Below are 21603 nucleotides of genomic sequence, written 5' to 3'. Positions count from 1 at the left end.
CCCCCATCAATTTGGACGGATTTTACTTCGCCCCACTACAAGCTGTACGCGGACACCGTCTTTTCTAATTCTCTAAAGATGTCCTTCGCCGTTACCGTATACCACATGCATGCTCTGGACAGGACTGGTATGCTCTGGATAGGCCTGATGCACGCTAAGGACTGATGAAATGAGCTTTGTGCTATGTACCGCTATTTACAAGCCATACTTTCGCGAGCGAAACGCTGTCAAAAGCTCTGTGGGTCTAGCGCACCTGCGTAATGTCTATAGAAGACTCCGGCGCCTGTTCTGATGTGGTGACTGGCCTCACGCGATGGTCGCATGAGGCTCCTGAATTGTGGGCGCTGCTTCGGGCCATGGGGTGTCGTGGTAACGTGGTTACTTTATCACTGCAGTAAAGCCGGCTCAAAGGAAGGAACGCAACAGCGCGAATTTCTGTAGCCTTGCTCACACGCGGAGGCACTGCGGAGTCTTTGAGGTGTAAGATAGCACCTGAGGGTCGGACTTCATCGGAAAAATCACCGCCGGTCGTGGGCCAGTCGGGAGGCCTCTGCCGGCCGTAGCTTAGAAAGCCCCGATCTAAAACAAGAAAGAAAGAAAGAAAGAAAGAAAGAAAGAAAGAAAGAAAGAAAGAAAGAAAGAAAGAAAGAAAGAAAGAAAGAAAGAAACCGAACTATCTTAGATGCAAGTGTTGTTGCTGTTCTTCGTGATATTTTGTTTTTTGTTTTTCATATGCCCCAGCGAATATATTGTGCTCTCCCGCTCAAGAAACCCTATAACAATGGTGCTTACTTTTTGTGCCCATGATATGCATGAGCCAAAACAGTGTACGCACAATTACTAAGGATAGGAACGCAACAATGACTGAGCACATCACGAGCACTTTCCTTCAGGGCCTCGTTAACAACTATAAGGCAAAATGAAATGAAACATGCGACACGTCGCGTAGCCCACATTTGCTTAAAGAAGTTACAGTTTCGCCCGAGAGGTGAAACATTAATTGTTTAATTCCGCCGAAATTCCGTGAACTTCCACCGTCCCCTACGGCGACGGCGGCGACGGTGGAAGTTCGCGTCGAATAGTCATATAAATACTATCTCAGTAAAAAAAGCAAGTGCATGTGCAAACACGCCACTTCACATTAAGCCACAGACGCAGGAATGGACCGCGCGGATGCTAGTCAACCTCGCCCGTGCGTCGCATCGCATATATATATCAACAACATTAAGCCAACAGACAACGAAGCCAAGGAAAGCATCGGGGAAATGAAGTGTAGTTGAAATTGGAATGTAGAAAATAATGAAGAAAAGGGAAATGAAAGTGGACGAAAAGATAACTTGTCGCCGGCGGGAGCCGAACCCGCAACCTCCGCATTACGCGTGCGTTGCACTACCAATTGTGCTACAGCGACGGCCATCAATTCGTCCACTAACTTCGGTATTTATGTTTACTAGATCTAGCCCTAGGAGTGTTAGCCAGCGCCACTCAGAACCATGGTGGGCAGATGTGGAACATCCTTTTTAGCCCGATGGCGTCACGATACACGTGATCTTGGGAGAGCAGGCAATGTGGTTATGACTAATAAAAATCGAGCCCCTCGGTTCCCATTCTTCTTTCATATATATCAACAAGTTGCTTATGCAAGGGAGGGCGCGTCAGTTGTACTCATTGTTCCCTCGTGGCAGCTAGTGCTTCGAGGTGCTGTGTTACACCCCACCACCTTAGGACTAGCCCACATTTCCCAGTCGTCCTGTGATAGCATCTAGCGCTACGTGGACGCTGTGTAATACCCTACCGCCTTCTGGTTCGGCTCAGGTAGTAACGGAACGCGTCGTAGCGTTTCTTCCCCGGAGTAAAACTAATCAGTCGTCATGCCACCGCCGTTGCCAACATGCTATCATCGTCACTGTCTTCGTGGACTTGCTGCTGTCTTCACACACACGCACTCGCCTCGCCGTAGGCGAACATTTTGGTCCATCTGGTAACGGTTTGCAGAATCCCATGCGAGGTGGGATAACCAGCTACCTGTAAAATGCTTCGCAAAACAACGATTACCACCTTTCGTGGGACCTGTTGGGCAGAATTCCACTACGCGGGCGCGCATATGCTTTATTTACTTAAACTTCTTTTCATGGGTGGCGACGTGGGTTGTACATATTTCCGTTTAGCGGGGAGAGTTGGCAGCCTTAGTGTGTTCGGAGGGATGACGCATCTGCCACTTGCGCGGTAGTGCGTCCCATCTACTTCCTGCGATGCCGGTGATGCAGGTTGCGACGAATCAGGCGGGGTCCTCCTCTCCTGCAAGGTTTTCGGGGGTGTTGGGCTCACGCATATTATTATTATCTTCTTTCAGTGCATTTTGCAGCCACTGGTCGCGGGTCCTTGTGACAGCAAGATGTGGTCAAGATGTTCCTGGACGCCATCGTGGCATTTTATCGACTATAGGCAGGAATTCAGAATGTCGTCTAATGCAAAATCAGTATCTATGTAAACGCGACATAATTTTTTTCTTCATTTTTTTATTTTAATTCGAAGGTTCGACACTTCATCATCTAAGTCCTCGAATGAATCAGGTCAAGGGCGAGCAACGCAGCTACGTTTTATAAATTAATAAAGCCACATCCCGTTGTCGTCATCCTCATAACTATAGCATCTTGCGGTGTTCTTCCCGCGACTTCAAACTCAATGTTTTCTCCAGCAATACGAGCGCCGTACGCCGCCAAAGCGGCACGCGGTGCTCGCATGCGCGCGCAAAGCCAACGCTATCGATGCGAAATATCTAACTGCAACCGACCGATCACACAAGAGAGACAGGCAACTGATGACCATGCATGTGGCAACTCCACCCGTACAATACAAGCGTTGCAAGCGACCGCGGCTAATCAAATCCATTGTCATCGGACGCCATCAATTTTCATTGCTGGTGTTAGCATACTGCCTGGCTCGTGGATCGCACAGAGGAGCCACGCCTGTGCGGGGTTCCTTTTGCTTACATCGTTACAATGTGTCGCGGAACTTACAAATCGTGAATAGCTTGGTCGGTTGTTTACACTCGAACATCGCACGCCTTGACGATGAAACGTTTGTCTACGGGATTCCTAAGTGGGATATGGAATCATGTGCGCTCTCTATGTGTAGATTTAATCGCTGTTTAAAAAACCACCACTACTACTACTACTACTACTACTACTACTACTACAATTGCCCCCGCGGCAAAGATGAGACATCCTGGCGACCTAAAGTGATGACACGACGAGGGGGCCTTGGTACAGCTTCAGGCGGCTGATGTGAACCGTCTCGCGGCCACGGCGGCGCTTGTCCGAAGATTATGTCGCCGGTTCGACCACATAGTTCACAGGTGATGTACATTCTGAGGTCCGGTACGGACCCTGACATTTTGGAGCAAGCTTTGGGCTAATGCCTGGAGATTGGAATGGCAGCCGAAGCTAGACGTGAGAATCCAGGGCGAAGGACGGTGTTGGCTGATCGTGGTCGCAGCGATCTTTTTGGGTGCCTTGGGTATCCGACGTGAATGAGCGAGCTAGTTGACGGCCCTCTTCAGCATGTCGAGCAACTTCTGAAAGCGGGGTGAATTCAGAGGCGTCCGGGTGATAGGGAAGTACGCGATGTCGAGGGTAGAGGATGGTTGACGTCCATAAAGAAGAAAAAACTGCCAGCCCTTCCACTGGGGTGGAGATGGAAGACCAGCGAAGCTGTACTACGGTCGAATTATGTATTTCCAATTATGACTATTCAGACGTGATGGTGTAATTGGTTATTTGAACTATTAAAGAATGAGAAAAAAATCACCGCCCAAGCACTCCATACAGATGGTTAGCCAGCGAAGATGAAACGTGTGGCCCCGGTGTTTAGCAGTGGGTTAATCCCGACGCTGTATTGAAGCGTTTCTCAATTATTGGTTACATGTTTGTGTTTCTAGTGGAACGCAAGCGCCAATGGCGGGCGGATGCTGCTAACCACAACGCCGAGCTAACTTGAGATATCGAACGCATGCGACAACGGCAAGCCGAGGAGGCGGCGTTGCGGGCAGAGCAGCGTCAACGTGGCAATGGCGGGAACGCGTTCACCGGGGCGTTGCCAGTACCTGGGTACGACGCAGAGAACGACGTCACTAACGGCGCTGCCAATGGCGCGCGCGCTTGGTACGACGTAGAGAACGATGTAACTGACCGCGCAGCCAATGGAGAGGAGACCTTTATCGAAACATGTGGCGAACGGTTTTTCGTTTCGCCTAGCCATATACAGCTTTCGCGGTAAAACAGATTGCGCGCATCGCGGACTCATCGTTACCGAAGTACGCAAAGTCCCGAAATCCAAGTCCTTATCAAAAATAAAGTAAATATATAAATAGAAATAAGTAAATATATATATAAATAAGAAGAATTCTATACTGACCTGTACAGTGCCCAAAACAGCCAAGCTACTTTCATTCAAAATAGTGATGAACCGGATCCAGAGGCTCCTTCTATAACTAGCGCTGAAGTTAGAAGGGCCTTGAAAGACATGACCAGGGGAAAAGCTGCTGGAGAAGATGGAATAACAGTAGATTTAATCAAAGATGGAGGAGATATCATGCTTGAAAAGCTTGCGGCCCTTTATACGCAATGCCTCACAACTTCATGTGTACCAGAGAGCTGGAAGAACGCCAACATTATACTAATCCATAAGAAGGGAGACGTTAAAGAACTGAAGAATTATAGACCCATTAGCTTGCTTTCAGTATTGTATAAGATATTCACCAAGATAATTTCCAATAGAATCAGGGCAACACTTGACTTCAGCCAACCAAGAGAACAGGCTGGCTTCAGGAAGGGATATTCTACGATGGATCATATCCATGTCATAAATCAGGTAATCGAGAAATCTGCGGAGTACAATCAACCTCTCTACATGGCTTTCATAGATTATGAAAAGGCATTTGATTCAGTAGAGATACCTGCAGTCATAGAGGCATTGCGTAATCAAGGAGTACAGGAGGCATACGTGAATATCTTAGCAAACATTTACAAGGATTCCACAGCTACCTTGGTTCTCCACAAGAAAAGTAGAAAGATACCTATCAAGAAAGGGGTCAGGCAAGGAGACACAATCTCTCCAATGCTATTCACTGCATGCTTGGAAGAAGTATTCAAGCTGTTAGACTGGGAAGGCTTAGGAGTGAGAATCAACGGCGAATATCTCAGCAACCTTCGGTTTGCAGATGACATTGTCCTATTCAGCAACAATGAAGACGAATTACAACAAATGATTGAGGACCTTAATCGAGAAAGTGTAAGAATTGGGTTGAAGATGAATATGCAGAAGACAAAGATAATGTTCAATAGCCTGGCAAGAGAACAAGAATTCAGGATCGCCAGTCAGCCTCTAGAGTCTGTAAAGGAGTACGTTTATCTAGGTCAATTACTCACAGGGGATCCTGATCACGAGAAAGAAATTTACAGAAGAATAAAATTGGGTTGGAGTGCATACGGCAGGCATTACCAAATCCTGACTGGGAGCTTACCACTGTCGTTGAAAAGAAAAGTGTACAATCATTGCATTCTACCGGTGCTAACATATGGGGCAGAAACTTGGAGGTTAACAAAGAAGCTCGAGAACAAGTTAAGGACCGCACAAAGAGCGATGGAACGAAAAATCTTAGGACTAACGTTAAGAGACAGGAAGAGAGCGGTGTGGATCAGAGAACAAACGGGGATAGCCGATATTCTAGTTGACATTAAGCGGAAGAAATGGAGCTGGGCAGGCCATGTAATGCGTAGGACGGATAACCGGTGGACCATTAGGGTTACAGAATGGATACCAAGAGAAGGGAAGCGCAGTCGAGGTCGGCAGAAAACCAGATGGGATGATGAAGTTAGGAAATTTGCAGGCGCAAGTTGGAATACGCTAGCGCAAGACAGGGGTAATTGGAGATCGCAGGGAGAGGCCTTCGTCCTGCAGTGGACATAAAATATAGGCTGATGATGATGATGATGAACAAATTGCCTCGGACATCACTTTACTTGTATTATATTCAGGTGCCATCTGACCCAGAAAAAATGCTTGCCCATAGCTTTTCAAGCACAATAATGCACTTAGGCACCATTAAGCGATTTGTATAGTTTAGCCGCTTGTATATGTGCATTATAACCTGCTCTAATATCTATCAGCGTTCGTAAGCACTAGCTAATAAGATAGCCACAGTACGTATTTGAGATATAGGACTGCACCAATCTTGTCTTCCTCCCAGATGGTCAAAATTCATCTGCAACCTTCCATTACATTGCTTCTTATATAGTCCATGTGTTACTTTGAGCATCAAATTCAATGAATCAATCAATCAATCAATCAATCAATCAATCTCTTCTTTTTTGTTTTGTCCATTCCAGTGTTATTTAGCTACTAAGATCAAATGTAGCTCTAGTTTTGCTTTCGTCGCCCAAAACGTCCATGCTTAGAGAAGAACAAAAGCTAGCAGATTACACTCACACATCGACAGATTTCAGGGCCATGGATGGTAATTTTGATTACAATAAACTCGCCGTGCGGTATAGGTTCTTTGTGGCTGCAGTTTCAGGCACGTCTCGATTACCATGCTCTTATGGTCAGTCGCGTACTCCGCCACACAATTAAGACGTACCTCGATAAATATGTCACAAGCTTTCAAGAATGCCTAAGGGCGCAATAATTCTGTACTTACACGACATTTAGTGCATTCTTGTCACCGGCTTCTTCCCACTTGTCGAGGTATCATAAATCCAGCCTTAAAGGCATGCCGCAAAGGAATAAAAACACTAACGCCACAAGACTTGCAGACCACGAAAGAAAAGTTTTCATAATTCAAATGTTTTATTAGTTCACTTGCACCTAGCTATAAAGAAGAAAAAAAGAGAAGATTGGAGGCAGGATGGATGATAGAAATAAAAAACGATACGTGGCTTTGCTAATTAAATCGCGACCTGATTAAGCAGGAGTTGGAAAATGAGTGTGTCAGCCTGAAGTGACGAAATTATCGCGCTCAGAGAAAGTGTTCGTTCTTGACATGTCTATATTTCTCTCGTATTTTTTTTTTTTTTCATTTTTGGTTCTGGCCCCGTTGAGAGTGACTAGCTGATAGAAACTCTCAAGGTAAGAGTGTCACCAGCGCGACGCCAAAGCAGAAAACAAAGAAAACGCGGGGTCATGAAAAGCCTAGAACACGTTGCAGCTAAAGAATGTCGAAACTAAATTTAAACAACCATCTTAGACAAAATTTGAGAAAGAGGAGAGAAACTCATAGCAGTACCACATAAAAAGCACGTGAAGAAACAGAAAGATAATCAAGCAATGTTCCTGAAGAACTAACGAAAGCTGTTAATGATGAGATGCATAAGACACGGTTTCATAAAGACTGCAAACAAAACGCCGGCATGGAACGCGGATAATGACGAGGTCGCACCAGAACACTAATAAAATTGCTAAATTGTTAACTATTGAGTTACGGTATATTGTAAGATTTCAAGTTATATACAAACCAGGAAATGAGTCTTATAATCGCATTATAGCGGACGATCCTTGGAACTCCGGAACAGCGGAACGTCTGCAATTTGCAGACAATGCAAAAGCATCATAGGTGTAAAAAACATTCAACCATAATCGATGTTCCGAAAAATGGAAACTGGTGCGCAATCATGCCTTTTGCCTTGTTCTTCTGAACGTTATATCCTGCCTGCTAAGAAAACAGTCCGCATGTATGACTCTTGAAAACAAGCTCAGTTTTATGTTGCACCCCTTTATTTCTTCATCTTCCTTTCATTTGTCTCTTCAGAAAATGCGTGACGCTATCCGCCTTTGTGCACATATTGCACTTTTACGTTCAAAAGTTTACGGGAGGCAGTACAGATGTCAAGAAAAAATAATCTGCATTAAGCCTCGCAATCTTAAGCCCCGCAATAAAAAAGAAAAAGAAATAACTCCGGAATACTGCTTGCATAGAACTGCGACTGAACGCATTGCGATAGCAAGTTCCCGTCTCTCTCGCACAGGGCTCTGCTGGCGTACATACGTGCTCGTGCTCATAAATTATCGATTCAGGTGCACATTGAGGAACTTGCGCTATCAAGGCGCGGATACTACGCGTATTGGCTTCACTCTAACATTGGCGGCGCTTCTCTGTTTGCTGCGGGCTGCCTCGATAACAGCGCCGTCGTTCAGGGTGCAGACACCCTTTGACCCAGTCCGCGCAGACCTTGCGCCGGCGTCATATTGGTTCGCCCTGGCGTGGTCCTGTACTGCTTTTGGTGCTTGCCGATCGCCTTTCTCCAGCGTGTTTTCGGCTATTTTTATGTGAGTGTGTGAGTGCACGCCAAAATGCCATTTCCCAGGAAAATGCGATTTCGTAAAAATCACGAAGGCTTTCGTACACGCTCCGGCCGTCGGAGATGAGAACCAATATGGCGCTGGTATGGACCATGTCCCCACCCTCAAAGCCTGGCTTGGTATCAAGGTTCTCTACTGCCGGTGGTATTGTGGCACCATCTGGCACGCACTCATCATGGCTATTGTTTCTGTTATTTCGGTGCACACACTTGCGTCTTCTACAGCCTTTTTTTTTTTTTGTCATGTTCTTTTTGCGTGATTAGACATATGACAAGCAAGGGGCTTCAGGCAAGACGACACGAGCCAGTGCAAACATTAAGTAAAATTTATTATCGCAAGTAAAGATTTCTCTTACAAAGTATCCCTTAGGCACACATGACACACACGAGGCTTAAGGATGACTAAGCTCACTAGCAAGCACAAGCCTGCATATAACTTGCTGTTGGAAGAAAACCTATTGCGCTCTAAAAACAATGAAGTGCTGGAAAGTTGTCCGTGCTTTAGTAACTTCCCTACACTCTTTTTGTAATGAACGCGAAACAATTCAACACTTCTTCCCATCTTGTTGACGTGTAAATAATTTTCCCATCAGTGCGCAAATGTTTCTCGAAGCGTAACCATAATGCTTTTTTACTATTATTTTTTTACATTGCGAATTCCTCCTGAGCCCTTGCAACAATTATTTTAAAATATATGTGTTCTGTTTAGGCTTTTATCCACTTTTTTTTCCTTCTTGCCTCTTTCTCTTTTCTTCAAGCGGGTGGGTGTGGTGTCCCTTTTAGAAGACAATTGCTAGCCCGCTTTTCGCGTCGAGGTATAACAGCTGCCTCGCAGAATTAATTAATTAATTAATTAATGTATATCAATAAATAAATTAAATACTGTTGAAAGAAGAAGTATCTGGAAACTATCGTTTTGAAGACTTGGCCCGGACTTAATAGACCTTATCCTTTTGCTTGAGGCCTCAACTCGGGAATTCAGATACAGGGTTGCCGACACCGCCGTCCAGGCGTTCCTTATGTCTAACCGAATGCCCTCGTAAATTTGTATATATTTTATTTTTGTACTTTGCAGCTAATTATTATTACTTATAACTGCTTTTATTCCTTTTACTTTAACATGTAATTTCACCTTTCAACAGCCATTTACTTTGTTATGGTTCTGAAAACTTATTTCTGCTATAACTTGAAATAATTTGCCAATCTCATGGCCCCTCCCTCACACTGGGCATGAGTCACATTTTCGCTGGACAACCCTACTACTTCACTTTGGTTAGCTTTCACGCTGCTTGTGCCCAATTAGAGTGAACGTGCTCAAGTATAAAGGTACAATAAAGGTTGAATATGGAGTTAACTATGAAACAAGCCGATACTACCGCAAAAGAAATGGGAAAGCGCGCCATATATTCTTAGAGCTCTTTATTCGAGGAGTTAGATGGTCGCTAAAACAAGAGGCCTCTCTTCAAAAGTACCGCGAGGGTCATACAGAACTGCTGTGGGAATGTAGGCGTCGACGTAGTTTCAGTTTATTCATTATACTTTTTTGTTGCGTCAGTCTGAGCAGAAACAGAACGATGTTAAGGAAGGTGATTTTTGATGCGATTACCATTCTTTGTGAACTTCACGCACTTTTCGGTATGATATCTGTTTCTAACCTTCGTCACGCCAACTGAGGCCGCTGTTTATGCGCCACAGAATAGGTGTCAATGGGTATGGGCAACAGGATATATGCTATTGCGTATATATGTGCCCGAATAGACAACCTGGGCCATTCGGTATGCGCAGGTGCACATGTGACACTATAGGTATGTGAAGATTCTCGGTCAATCCTTCAGAATGTGTTACTGGTTAGGTGCCCGAATTAGGCTGGTTAGGGGCCCGAAGGGGCAAGAAGTGAACAAGTCGACGAAAGAAAGTTGAAGAGGTCAGCTACAGAGACTCGAGAAAATCGGCATAAAGAGCTGCCGAATGTGGATAAAGAAGTGAACTCAGCAGAATGCGATCACAACGCGCATTTAACGAAGAGCAGTTGAGCTGCGCGGGAGAAAAAGAATTGCACGCTAAAATTGCTCTTTTTTACTTCTTATGCTCACGCAATTTTACTGAAATATTTAGATATTTGAGCCTTTTCATATCTGCAACAGTAGATTACAGATTACAAATTACAGTATACTTATTAAATGCGTAAGTATTTCAATGCTTACCCAACGAGAAAAGCGTTCGTCCTTCTATCCGTCATGTAAGATGATCGCTTTCAAGATAAGATCCCGCAGCAGCGAGCGACTTACCTTCGTGTTGCCCGTCGCTTCAACACGAACGAAGCGGCGAGAACACAGCGCTCACGGAGCTCTCAGCACACGCCGCACTCTGCCCGTTTCGCAGATCGCTTTCGAGATACGTGCCGGTGCGTCTCTGTTCAACGCTAAGTAAGGGTCGAGAACGCAGCCCGCCAAGTGATCAGCAGTCGGCACTCTCTGTCGGTATCGCGGTTGGCTTTCAAGATATGGTCCGCGCGGCCGTGCCATATGTAGCCTCCGACGAAGTACGTTTGGTCACAGTTCATAATGGTTCGACGAAGATGGGTAAGGCGCTAAAGAGCGATAGCGGCTTATAATGATCGGAACGTCATCAGCACACCAGGCACCCCGCCACCAGCACTACTTTGCTTGTGTTATCATGCACCTTGCGCCGCAGTCCGCAGCAGTTCGTGTCGCCGCCGTTCAAGTTTCATAACACTGATATAATGACACCGGGCTGCGTGGAAATGAGCAAGTGGCACAATGCTTACGCGTACTTAGACAACTCCCAGAGGAGTTTCTGCGTGAATATTTACATTTCACCTTAATTTCCTGAAAAAGAAATGATAACAACTTTTTACCGCCCGATTGATGGCCGATGCCCCAGAGTGGGTTGCGTCATTTCACCAAGGAACAAGAACAAGCTAAAGAAGTCGGCTACATAGGAGTGAAGAATTTGGCAATACGGTGTGTCGCAACGTTGCTTCAATGCTAATCATATTAACGACGACATTCATCGAGAGATGGGTTCTGCCGCAATAGTTTCCTTAGGAGAAGCATGGTTAAAATCAGCTGCACACTCGCGTCCTCTTTTTATGAAGGAACACACATCAGCTGGTGCGTGAGGTTAACGAACGGAACTTCTTAAGTATGAACTTAAATTTAAGTGCAAGATGGTTTTCGAGAGCAGAGAGGCTCATTTCATCTGATTTAGGTGCTCGTTAAATAACACCAGATGGTCAGACTTATTCTGTAGCCCTCCGCTAAGGCACTTATCACATAGCCCAAGTGTTACTTCGAGACATTAAACCTTGTCAATCAATCAATAAAACGAGCGCCAATTGTACCGAGCCCCACGCCAACTAACGATTGCACTAAAGGGGGTCGTTCTAAATGACGCAGCGTTCATTAGGCAACGTAAAACCTCGCGTGACTTCGTCGCCACCGCGCCCCCGACTGACTATGGAATAGCCTCCTAGCTTTTGTATAAATCAGGAAACATACACAAAGAGTCCTAAAGATATGCGCATAACACGAGATTCCAGCTGACTGCCGTGATTTGTATACATATTTCCAGTCGACGGAAAATAGTATACGCGCTCTGCGATCAGAATCTGCGCTAGTGAATCCGTTTTTCGCGGGAGCTTGTTTATATGCGCGCGGCCTCGTATGCATTATGCGGAAATGTTTGCGCCGCGCTGAGGGAACTCAGAAAGCGAGCCCCGCGTACTTTTCTAGTAGCCGGGGTTCGGAACGCTGAAGAAACTAAGGGTAGTTTGCGTTTGGCATAGTTCATGAGAGTGTTTACTGCAAGAACGTTGGACAATTTGCGAGTGCTACTTTTGATTACTGTGTGCTGAGTTGTACCTCGTTGAAAGGGCTTATGACGCACCCATGCAGCTGCTGAGCTCGAGGTCGCGGTTTCGATGCCGGCCGTGGCAACCGCATTTCGATGTGGGCTAAGTGCAAAAACCCTTGTGTACTTAGATTTAGGAGCGCGCTAAGTAACCCCAGTTGATCAAAATTAACCCGGAGTCCACCACCACGGCGTGCCTCATTGTCAGATCGTGATTGTGGCACCTGAGAGCCTAGATTTTAATGTTTAAGGGCTTATACAACGCTGCTTGCGATGTCGACGGCTGCGGTCATCTTTGTTTCATCAGATGAGTTTGCCTGTACGAGCACCATGGACTCTCTTCAACGTTCATTGCCTCTATTAGTGCGCGCACACATGTTGTCCATCTTCCACTATGGTCCACACCTTTCCCTGTTTCTCATTCACGTATCTTTATCGTACACCGATCGCCTGGCCCGGATTAGCATAATTATAATAATGTAACGAATGATTCAAGGACTTCAAAGATAACTATTTATTGGGGGCTAACTTGTGCCCGGCAAGTAAATAAATTGAATAACTGCAGCGTTCCAAGCAGGAGATCAAGAAGCCTTCTTTTCCTCGAGCGGCGCTTCACTTCCTCTTCTTTCGACAACGGTCACATATATCCAAGTGCGTGCGGCGAATGCACGCGCCATTACGTCTTCGTCTTTGTTGTTCTCACTAATACGCCGTTATCCTCTTGGAGGGCGCACGAACCTGCGCGCGTTATTTAAAGATTGTTTTTGTCTTGCGTCAATAATAATAATAATAATAATAATAATAATAATAATAATAATAATAATAATAATAATAATAATAATAATAATCATCATCATAATCAGCCTATTTTTATGTCAACTGCAGGGCGAAAGCCTCTCCCTGCGACCTCCAATTACCCGTCTTGTCCTAGCTGATTCCAACTTGCGCTATACAACAGCTATACACGGCACTATTTCTCGGATTTCTTCTAGGGCAGGGCTTCTCAGGACGTAGTTAATAAAGTTCTTTGTCTGTCTGTCTGTTCACTACAGTCTTCCAGTCTTGTCGAACACATGCAAGACTAATCTCCTTACACTACAGAGCGTACAAGTCCAAGCACTTCAGACATGTCTTGGCCTTCCGAGATGTTCTTCGACAGCTGCGACGATTGTCATTGCACAGGAGCACCCGATCACCACGCATATCGTCGCTGAGACGCTAAGAGCGCACATTCGACACCTTTCACGACTACCATCCCACACATTCGACACCTTTCACGACTACCATCCCACCATTTAGCCGGTTTGCCAGCGCGACGACCACATACTACATTCTGTAGTATTGTGACGAGACAACACGAGTCTATACCTTCTGGCTTCAAGCCTGCAAAACGCCCAACATCGGCATTGTGGTGTCTCCGGCAAATTCACGTGTGCCTCTCAGTTCCTGGGATTGGTAAGAAATCAGACCTGTCACCCTTAGCCCTGAAGCAGTTCTCCCTGCTTTGCCTACACGAGTCTTATCTTGACCGAATACATATTTACACGGACGGTTCCACCAATTCCAACAGCTCTACCGGAGCAGTGGTTGTTCCATCAGACGCCGTCTCTTTGCAATTTAAATACTCTCACAACACCACGTCGACAGCAGAAGAACTTGCGGCTCTTCAAGGTGCAATCTATTACGTGCTCCAGCAACCACCAAATCGTTGGGCCATTTTCTGCGATTTGAAAGCAGCCTTAGAAACTCTGCAGTTTGCCCTACGTCATGGGTTACACGGACAGCTAGTGTACGAAATAAGGCAAGCTCATCACCACGCAATCGAGACAAGACACGACATTGTATTCCAGTGGTTGCCGAGCCACTGCGGAATTGTTGGCAACGACAGCGCCGATGAAGCTGCTCGCTCGGCTCATCAAAAACATCAGCGAGTGCCTGTACCGCTCTCAAGAACGGACGCTGCGGCGGCTGCGCGGCAACTTCAATCACTTGCTCGCCACATCACACTTCTAACATGGAATTCACCAGGTTTCAGCAACTCACGCTTGCATTCTCTCGACCCTAAATTGCGACTTCACCTGCCACCTGGACTCTCCCGTAGCGAAGCAACTTTACTGTGTCGCGTGTGGTTGGGCGTCGCGTTTACAAATTCCTATTCATTCCTAATATAGGAATGGCTAACAGTGCGGCATGCAATTCGTGCGGGTGCGATGAGACGCTAGAGCACCTTCTGTGTCATTGCTCAGCTTTTGACGCTCAACGACGGATTCTTCAAGCTCAACTCAGCATGTTAGACAGCAGAGTGCTCTCAGAAGAAAAGATTCTGGGACCATGGCCTACGCATTCTTGCATGCGAAAGGCCACAAAAGCTCTTCTTCACTTCTTGAAGGAGACTGGCCTGTATGAGCGCTTGTGACAGTGGACCTTCCGCTGCGACTGACTCTGTGAATGACTGACTCTTTATTATTTTTTATATTCTCGCTCCTCATTTATTCTTCCCTCTCCCCCTTCCCTCTCCCCCTTCCCTCTCCATCACCCAACCAAGCGTAGGGTAGCCAACCGGGCACGTCTTTGGTTAAACTCCCTACCTTTCCTTTCTCGTTTCTCTCTCTCTCTCTCTCCAACTTGCGCCTGCAAATTTCCTAACTTCATCACCCAACCTAGTTTTCTGCCGTCCTCGACTGCGCTTCGCTTCTCTTTGAACACATTCTGTAACTCTAATGGTCCGCCGGTTATCCATCCTACGCATTACATGGCCTGCCCAGCTTAATTTTTTCTCTTAATGTCAATTAGAATATCAGCTATCCCCATTTGCTCTCTGATCCCGGAATATATTGAGATGAAAATAGAGGACTTGTTGCCGTTTGCTGCCGACAGCTACTCATTTTCACTCAGTAATATTGTAAGATAAAGAGAGAGATAGAGAGAATACACATCATTCAATAATTTAAGCTGGCTCTTCTTCTTCACCCTAGGTGAGTGGCCTCTAGGAAGCCGAGGATCTGCGCTGTCAGCTTGGCCCTGTCCACCAGGCGTTGCTGGTCCTTAGGTTCTGTGCACGTGAACCGATCCTCCCACTGATCTTCGGTCGGTGCTGTCATGTTGTTTAGGCTTTGCTGGCACTCACACTCCCATACCATGTGGTATAGCGTGCTGGATACGTCGCGAGAAATGCAGCTGCGTTGATATGATGTCGGGTACGTGGCATGTAGGAGTGTACCAGGCGGAAGTGAGCATGTTTACAGTCGTCTGAGTGATGGAGCACGTAGAAGAAAAATAAATTTTAAAAATACATACAAATCCTTACATTAGCTATTAGTGAACTAAACCAGAAAGAAACATAGCGACACTAAGTGTTCAAACTCCTTGAAAGAGTTTCAGTTGAAACTAAGCCCGCGGATGCCTGAAAGTATGTTTCACGCAGACTCACGAATGAAGCGAAATTACACACGGTGCTGTGTAGTCAATATTCATCTCATACGCCAACGTCTTCAAAGAAGCGTTTATGTGCTGCCATTGCTTTGCGATGAATGTGCTTTTGGTGGCCGTGGACTTAACACATTGGCAACAAGGCCAATGCGAGTAAAGTAGCTGGAGTTCTTGTTCGAGTCACTGTCTATGTGCAATGGCGATCGAGGAGTACTAGTACGCGTCCTCGTTGTCCCGGCCGAGCGAGCGTGTAGAAGAGGATACACGCCTAATTTGAAATAAAAATTGCTAGGTATAAACGGTTCCGGGGCGCAATGTATACAGCCTCTGCCACAAGTTTTTCAGGGCGCGCCTTTACCATGTCTAATGCCCATACTTACTTTTCTTGCGGAATTTTTACCAAGTGTGGGCCTTATACCCGAGGCAAGCTTATGGCTACACACTGAAGCCCGCCAAACTACGCTCAGACTTCTACGCAAATAAATTCAACGCCTATGAACGCATATACAGTCGCCGACCGATTTTTCGGACACAAGCTAGCGCTATTGTAGCGGCTTGCGGAAAGCAACCAGCACGCGAGTATGCGCCTGACGCCTAATGAAACTTTTTATTGTTCTTCCAAATTTTCACCCTCCAAGTGGGGGTGCGGGCCGTAGACAATGACGGGCCTTACACGAGTAAATACGGTATGTCGCTCGGCTGCGCGGTGCGGTTCTCGTGGCCATCCCGACGCTCCAGACCATTGGATGGTGAGTACGAGAGTTCTTTTCAGTCATCATGGGGGTGCTGGAACTTACGACATACCACAGGAACTCTCCTAAAAGCAGTCTGTAATCGGCCTGGCACTCGCAGGCAACATGGCCCTTATACTTTTGACAAAGAGATCCCGTCTTCCACCCTAGCCACAGGCCTCTCCCTCCAGGTGCGTATGCATAGCAGCACGAAACGCGTGGACGACGCATTCTCGCGGCGATCACGTGGACGAATAATAGGAGAACGAACCGAATTTCGATCGCGAATGCCACAGCGAGGCTGGGGAAGGATTATCTTCTCGAGTAGCCGCTGCATCGCGCCGAAGCAAATTCACTTTGCAGTCTTCGACGAGGCGCCGTCAAGACCCAGGATAGGCCCGCGCCGCGCCTATCCCGCATTCTTCAATTTCTTGGTAGGCCGCGAAGACTATTTCGAGGTTTTTCTCGACCACCTATAGAAAGAAGATGGAGAAAGAGAGAAAATACGCAGCAAACAAACAAGCAAATAGAAAAGCAAATGGACACAGAATTTGAGGAGCTGCGCGCCCAGACCTCGGGGTAAGCGGATTACCTTCGGGAGCAGCCGTCGGCGCCTTGTTTATTCGGAACTTATCCGAAAAAAGAAAGAAAGATAAAAAGAAACCCATTCAAATAAGTTAGAACGGCGCCAGTTGGGAGAATTTTACGCGTCACGATGCTCAAGTCGGCTGAAGAGCGTCGACTTATGGTGGGAAGGAAGAACGATGAAGGAAGCATCGGTGGAGTAAGGGAATAAGTGTGTGACGCTTCATCACAAACTCGATCACACAACGAGGCAGGCAGTGCGTACGTTCCGGGAGGTCGAAACCGCTCGCTCTTGTTGGATTTGACGTGGAATAAACCATACATTTGCATTTATTTCGTGTCCGAGGAAAATCGAATATCGCGCCGGAGGCAGTAAACATTGCATCAAAACGGCAGAGCCTTATATGGTAAACACGGCTCTTAGTAGGCACACATCAAGACCAACATTAAGTGAAACCTTGATGCGGGCAAGAATTTGATGGCACAATGTTTAGATAATGCTGAAGTCTTCACAATTAGGTAACTTAAGTTTGCTTACGACGATACAAACGCCGTCAGAAACTTTAAGGTGCTTCTCAGCTGGCTACTGTGGGGCCAGCATGTTCTATCAATGTTAGCAGATAGTTTATAGGGGTATTCCAACAGCGAAATTTTTTATTGAAATTGAATACGAATATTCGAGAAAAAAGACACTCGCATCCCGAACCAAATAACGAATATTTTCTCTGTTCGAAACAAAATGAAATACAAATGCTGTGTGGAATTTTTTTGTCTAAAAAATGCTTATCTACATTATTTGATACATCTGATGCCTTTCACAACTGGCCGTCTGGTAAACTGAGGAGCTTGAAATATGAGAAACAGCTGAAAGGTGATCGTATCCTGTCCGACATTATAATGACAGTAATGAAACAAAACAACAACACATCACCAGATGTACGTTTAAAGCGTTGTAGTCGTCGAAAGAGTTAATTGTGATATTGCATCACCGCCCGCCGTTTCACTTAAAACGATGCGAACATGGCGAGAATGGCTAAATAATAAATCGCTTTGCCTAAATCGCGAAAACAAACTTGTAGACTATCTAAATGCGAAGCATCTTTCCGAATGAATGGAAACTATTCAACACAAGTTTTCTGTTTCTCAATAATTACATGTGCTTCTACGTAACAAGCACGGCTCTCCAGCAAGAGAATTATTCGACATATGGTGACCAATTGCCTCAATGTTCCTCCTGCTAGGCTCTATTAACTATTGTTATCTGTGATGTACCAATAGAAACAAATATTTCGACAATTTCAAATAGTGACAATCTCGAATCCAGCTAAGACTATTCGATCCGTATTCGAAATTTTCAAATATTCGCCCACACCTAATAATTTAGCAATCTATAATGCGGCGTCCATTATTTCACCAGTCATTCTTTACGGCTACAGAAAGTATGCGATCACGGTTTACTTGATTGCTGCAAATTTCCATCTCGATACTTTTTTTTTTTGCATCTGCCTGTGGCTGTTAGAAAATCACCCGCCCGTATTGCGAGTGCCTGTGCAAGCCGGACGAGGTAGGAGGAGACCAGTTCGCGCTCAAAGCCTTCTTAATCCTCACTGATTTGTATGTCTATCTTTCAGGAGAGAAATGACAGAAGCGTTTGTTGAGGCCACATATGGCGCATAATGGCTTCACATAGTCAGCCAAATATATATGTCGTGGTAAAAGCATGACAAGAGCTACAGAAAATGTAAACAGGTGTCTTATATTTATATTTCCGCAATGCCTTTAAGCGATAGAACCTCTGTAGTAAGTTCTTAAATTACAAAATCATCACAAGCTGCCCTGAAACGTAAATCAATAAAAATAAATATTCATTAAGCTTATTTCTTCACTGAAAATGGCTTTGGCTATTATTACTAGATATAGCACAGATTTCCGCTAAATATGGATTGAACAATTTATTTCGTTGAACGCATGTCGTTAAAAGAAGAGTGCTTCAGAAAGACAGTTAAATACAAATATGGTACTGACATTATAAACATAACAAATAGAACGTCCCCATGTACTGAATCTTTCAAGAGTTGGCTGGCCCGCGATTCGCCTATTGCGACGAGGTGAAGCTTGCTTAACAACACTGAAATGGGCGAGATCCTGAAAAAAAAAAAAAAAAGGCTAGCGACAAGTGTCCAAAAACAAAGCGTCGTTACCTTTGCTAAGACGTCTACTAGCGTAGAGCGCCAACCGTAGTTTCCTGCAATCATCACTAGTAGGAACTTTGGCGGAAGGCACCAGCAGGGCGGTTCGGCCAACCAGGAAATAATGGGCAGTACATAGGTTTGCCTACACTGTTAAAAATTATTGTGTGAAAAAAAAGAAAAGAAATACAGAAAAAGTGTGCCAATTTTTGTAAGATATGTTTTCTCTGCTCTTATGTTTTCTGTTAGCTTATTTGTCTGTGATTTCGCCAAAATTATGTTTATTGTTTTTCTGTTACGTTTAGAGAAAAACATTGCCGAGATGTATTTTCTTCTCACTTTCACTCTCCTCACGAATGCATGTTTAATGTAGTGGGAAAGAGTGAAATGCTGGAATTTGGTTATAACAGATCATACATGTACAGATAAGCACGCTACATCGAGCATATGAAATGTGACCCCCCCCCCCCTACCCCCTGATAAGACATCCGGTGCCAAAACACCCGAGAGTATGTAAACATCCTAAACACCCGAAACACTCGAAACATCTGAAACACCCGAGGTAGTAGTAAACACCCGAGGTAGTGGATACTCTCGTGAATACTCGAGAGTATCCACTCTGCGAGTTCATATATAGCCATACTCCGAGAGGCATCACTCGCCCCGATTGCAGCTGTATCTTGTTCAAAACGTAAGACCAATTGTCTCGTGCATACGAAATCTATCTACGTACGCTTAATTGCGCGGCTTGTGAAGGTGCACACAAATGCCAATTGAGGATAGTAAAGAAACGACCAAATCTCACTTCGTTCACAGTATCCATGACAAAACTTTCAGTTTATCGCGTGGGGACTGATTCCGCCAAAATCAAGAAAACCTCTTTATTTCACCATGAACAGAAACACTCGTTCGCTTTTGTTCTTGTTTTTATTGCGATAGCAATAATAAAGACATTTCAACCGGATTTCTGCCTGCGGCGTCACCGTCGTCGTCGCCGTGAGTTTCCGTATAAAGTCCAAGGGCGATAAAATCATCGCCGCGCGCCGTATACGCGAGTGAAAGCGCGCGGGGGGGACGCGCGCTATCACGGAGAGCGAACGCACGGCGGAAAGCAAACGCGACCATCGCGCGAAAGGCCGTGGGGATATGGGAGGGAGGGAGGCGAGGCGACGCTGTGATGCGGCACCAAATGCGTATCTTGCAACCGAGCGCAAGGGGAACTGGCCACTCAATCTCCAACGCGAAAGCAAGAAAGCGGGAAGGCAGCGCGGGAGGGAGGGGGGGGGGCAGCTTCTACTCTGCCAACAACTGGGCTTGAACTTTGCTCGCTTGGGGCGGTCGCCCGCACCATCTCTTACTCGTATCTCCACACGGCTCTGACCTTTGCATGCGCTGTGCATTCGCCGCTCAGTTTCCGTTGAAGCGATAGACTGCACGAGCCTTCGCCCGCTGCGGTGGCTGCGCTTGCTGCCAGGGTTTTGACAGTCGTTGTATGCGGTCATTCAGTGTGATCTATTCATGTTTGCTTGTGCGCGCTGACACCACGCTTGTTAATTCAGTTAGTAAGCGAACGTGTCCAAGTTTATGCAGCCGATAAAACTACCACCCCTACTCCGAATATCTCTCTACTAATTTTCTATCGCAATTGTTGCTTCGCCTTTCGGGTGAAACAGCAACATCTTTTTTTTTTGCAATCGAATAATTTGAAATAAATTTTCTGTAGTAAAAATAGAAATTTTACGTTTTTTTTCTTTGCCTTTTTTACATTTATTTTTAGTGTAGTACATGACATCACAAGAACATTCGAAACGAAAAGCATGAAGACGAGAAATACCCGTGTACTAACCCTAATTCCCGTGGTAGTCTAACGATCGAGGCGCCAGAGTTGCTTCAAGCAATTTCTGTGGGAATCTCCACGGCACCAACCACTAATGCTTCACAAGTATAGGCTACAGTATTTTACAACCGTTATCTGAAACAACAACGTTACGCGGAGGAAAGTAGAGATAGAGTCAAGTGATAAAGCATGCGACCGTTCCAGGATGCGACGTCCCACATAGCTGCTTCTTGCTGCACGTATAAGCCTGAAAGTTGCGAAGATCGTCGGCGAATGAGTAATGGCACAAGCGCTAGCGAAGCCGACACTGCCTGCCCGTTTTGCACCTCCCTCGCCTTTGTTTCAGCCAGCCTCCATTACTCACGGCCTGCGCTCTGCAAGCCGAGACTTTCTGGGTACCTCGACCCCTACATCCAAGACGCCGCAATGCTTTTGGAAATAGTCCTCCCATTTTTTCCTTTCATCGATCGTGGTTCCTGTTAAGAGTGCCGCATATCTCGATGTAATTGAACGTGAGTCGAGCGTTTGGAGAAAACAAGGCAAGAAATTGCCGCATTTCCTCGAATGCAAGCGTATACAGTCATGGAAGGATAGAATCAATT

Source organism: Dermacentor silvarum, chromosome 8, assembly GCF_013339745.2.
Source record: "Dermacentor silvarum isolate Dsil-2018 chromosome 8, BIME_Dsil_1.4, whole genome shotgun sequence".
Lineage (NCBI taxonomy): Eukaryota > Metazoa > Arthropoda > Arachnida > Ixodida > Ixodidae > Dermacentor > Dermacentor silvarum.
This window is presented reverse-complemented; position numbering follows the sequence as displayed.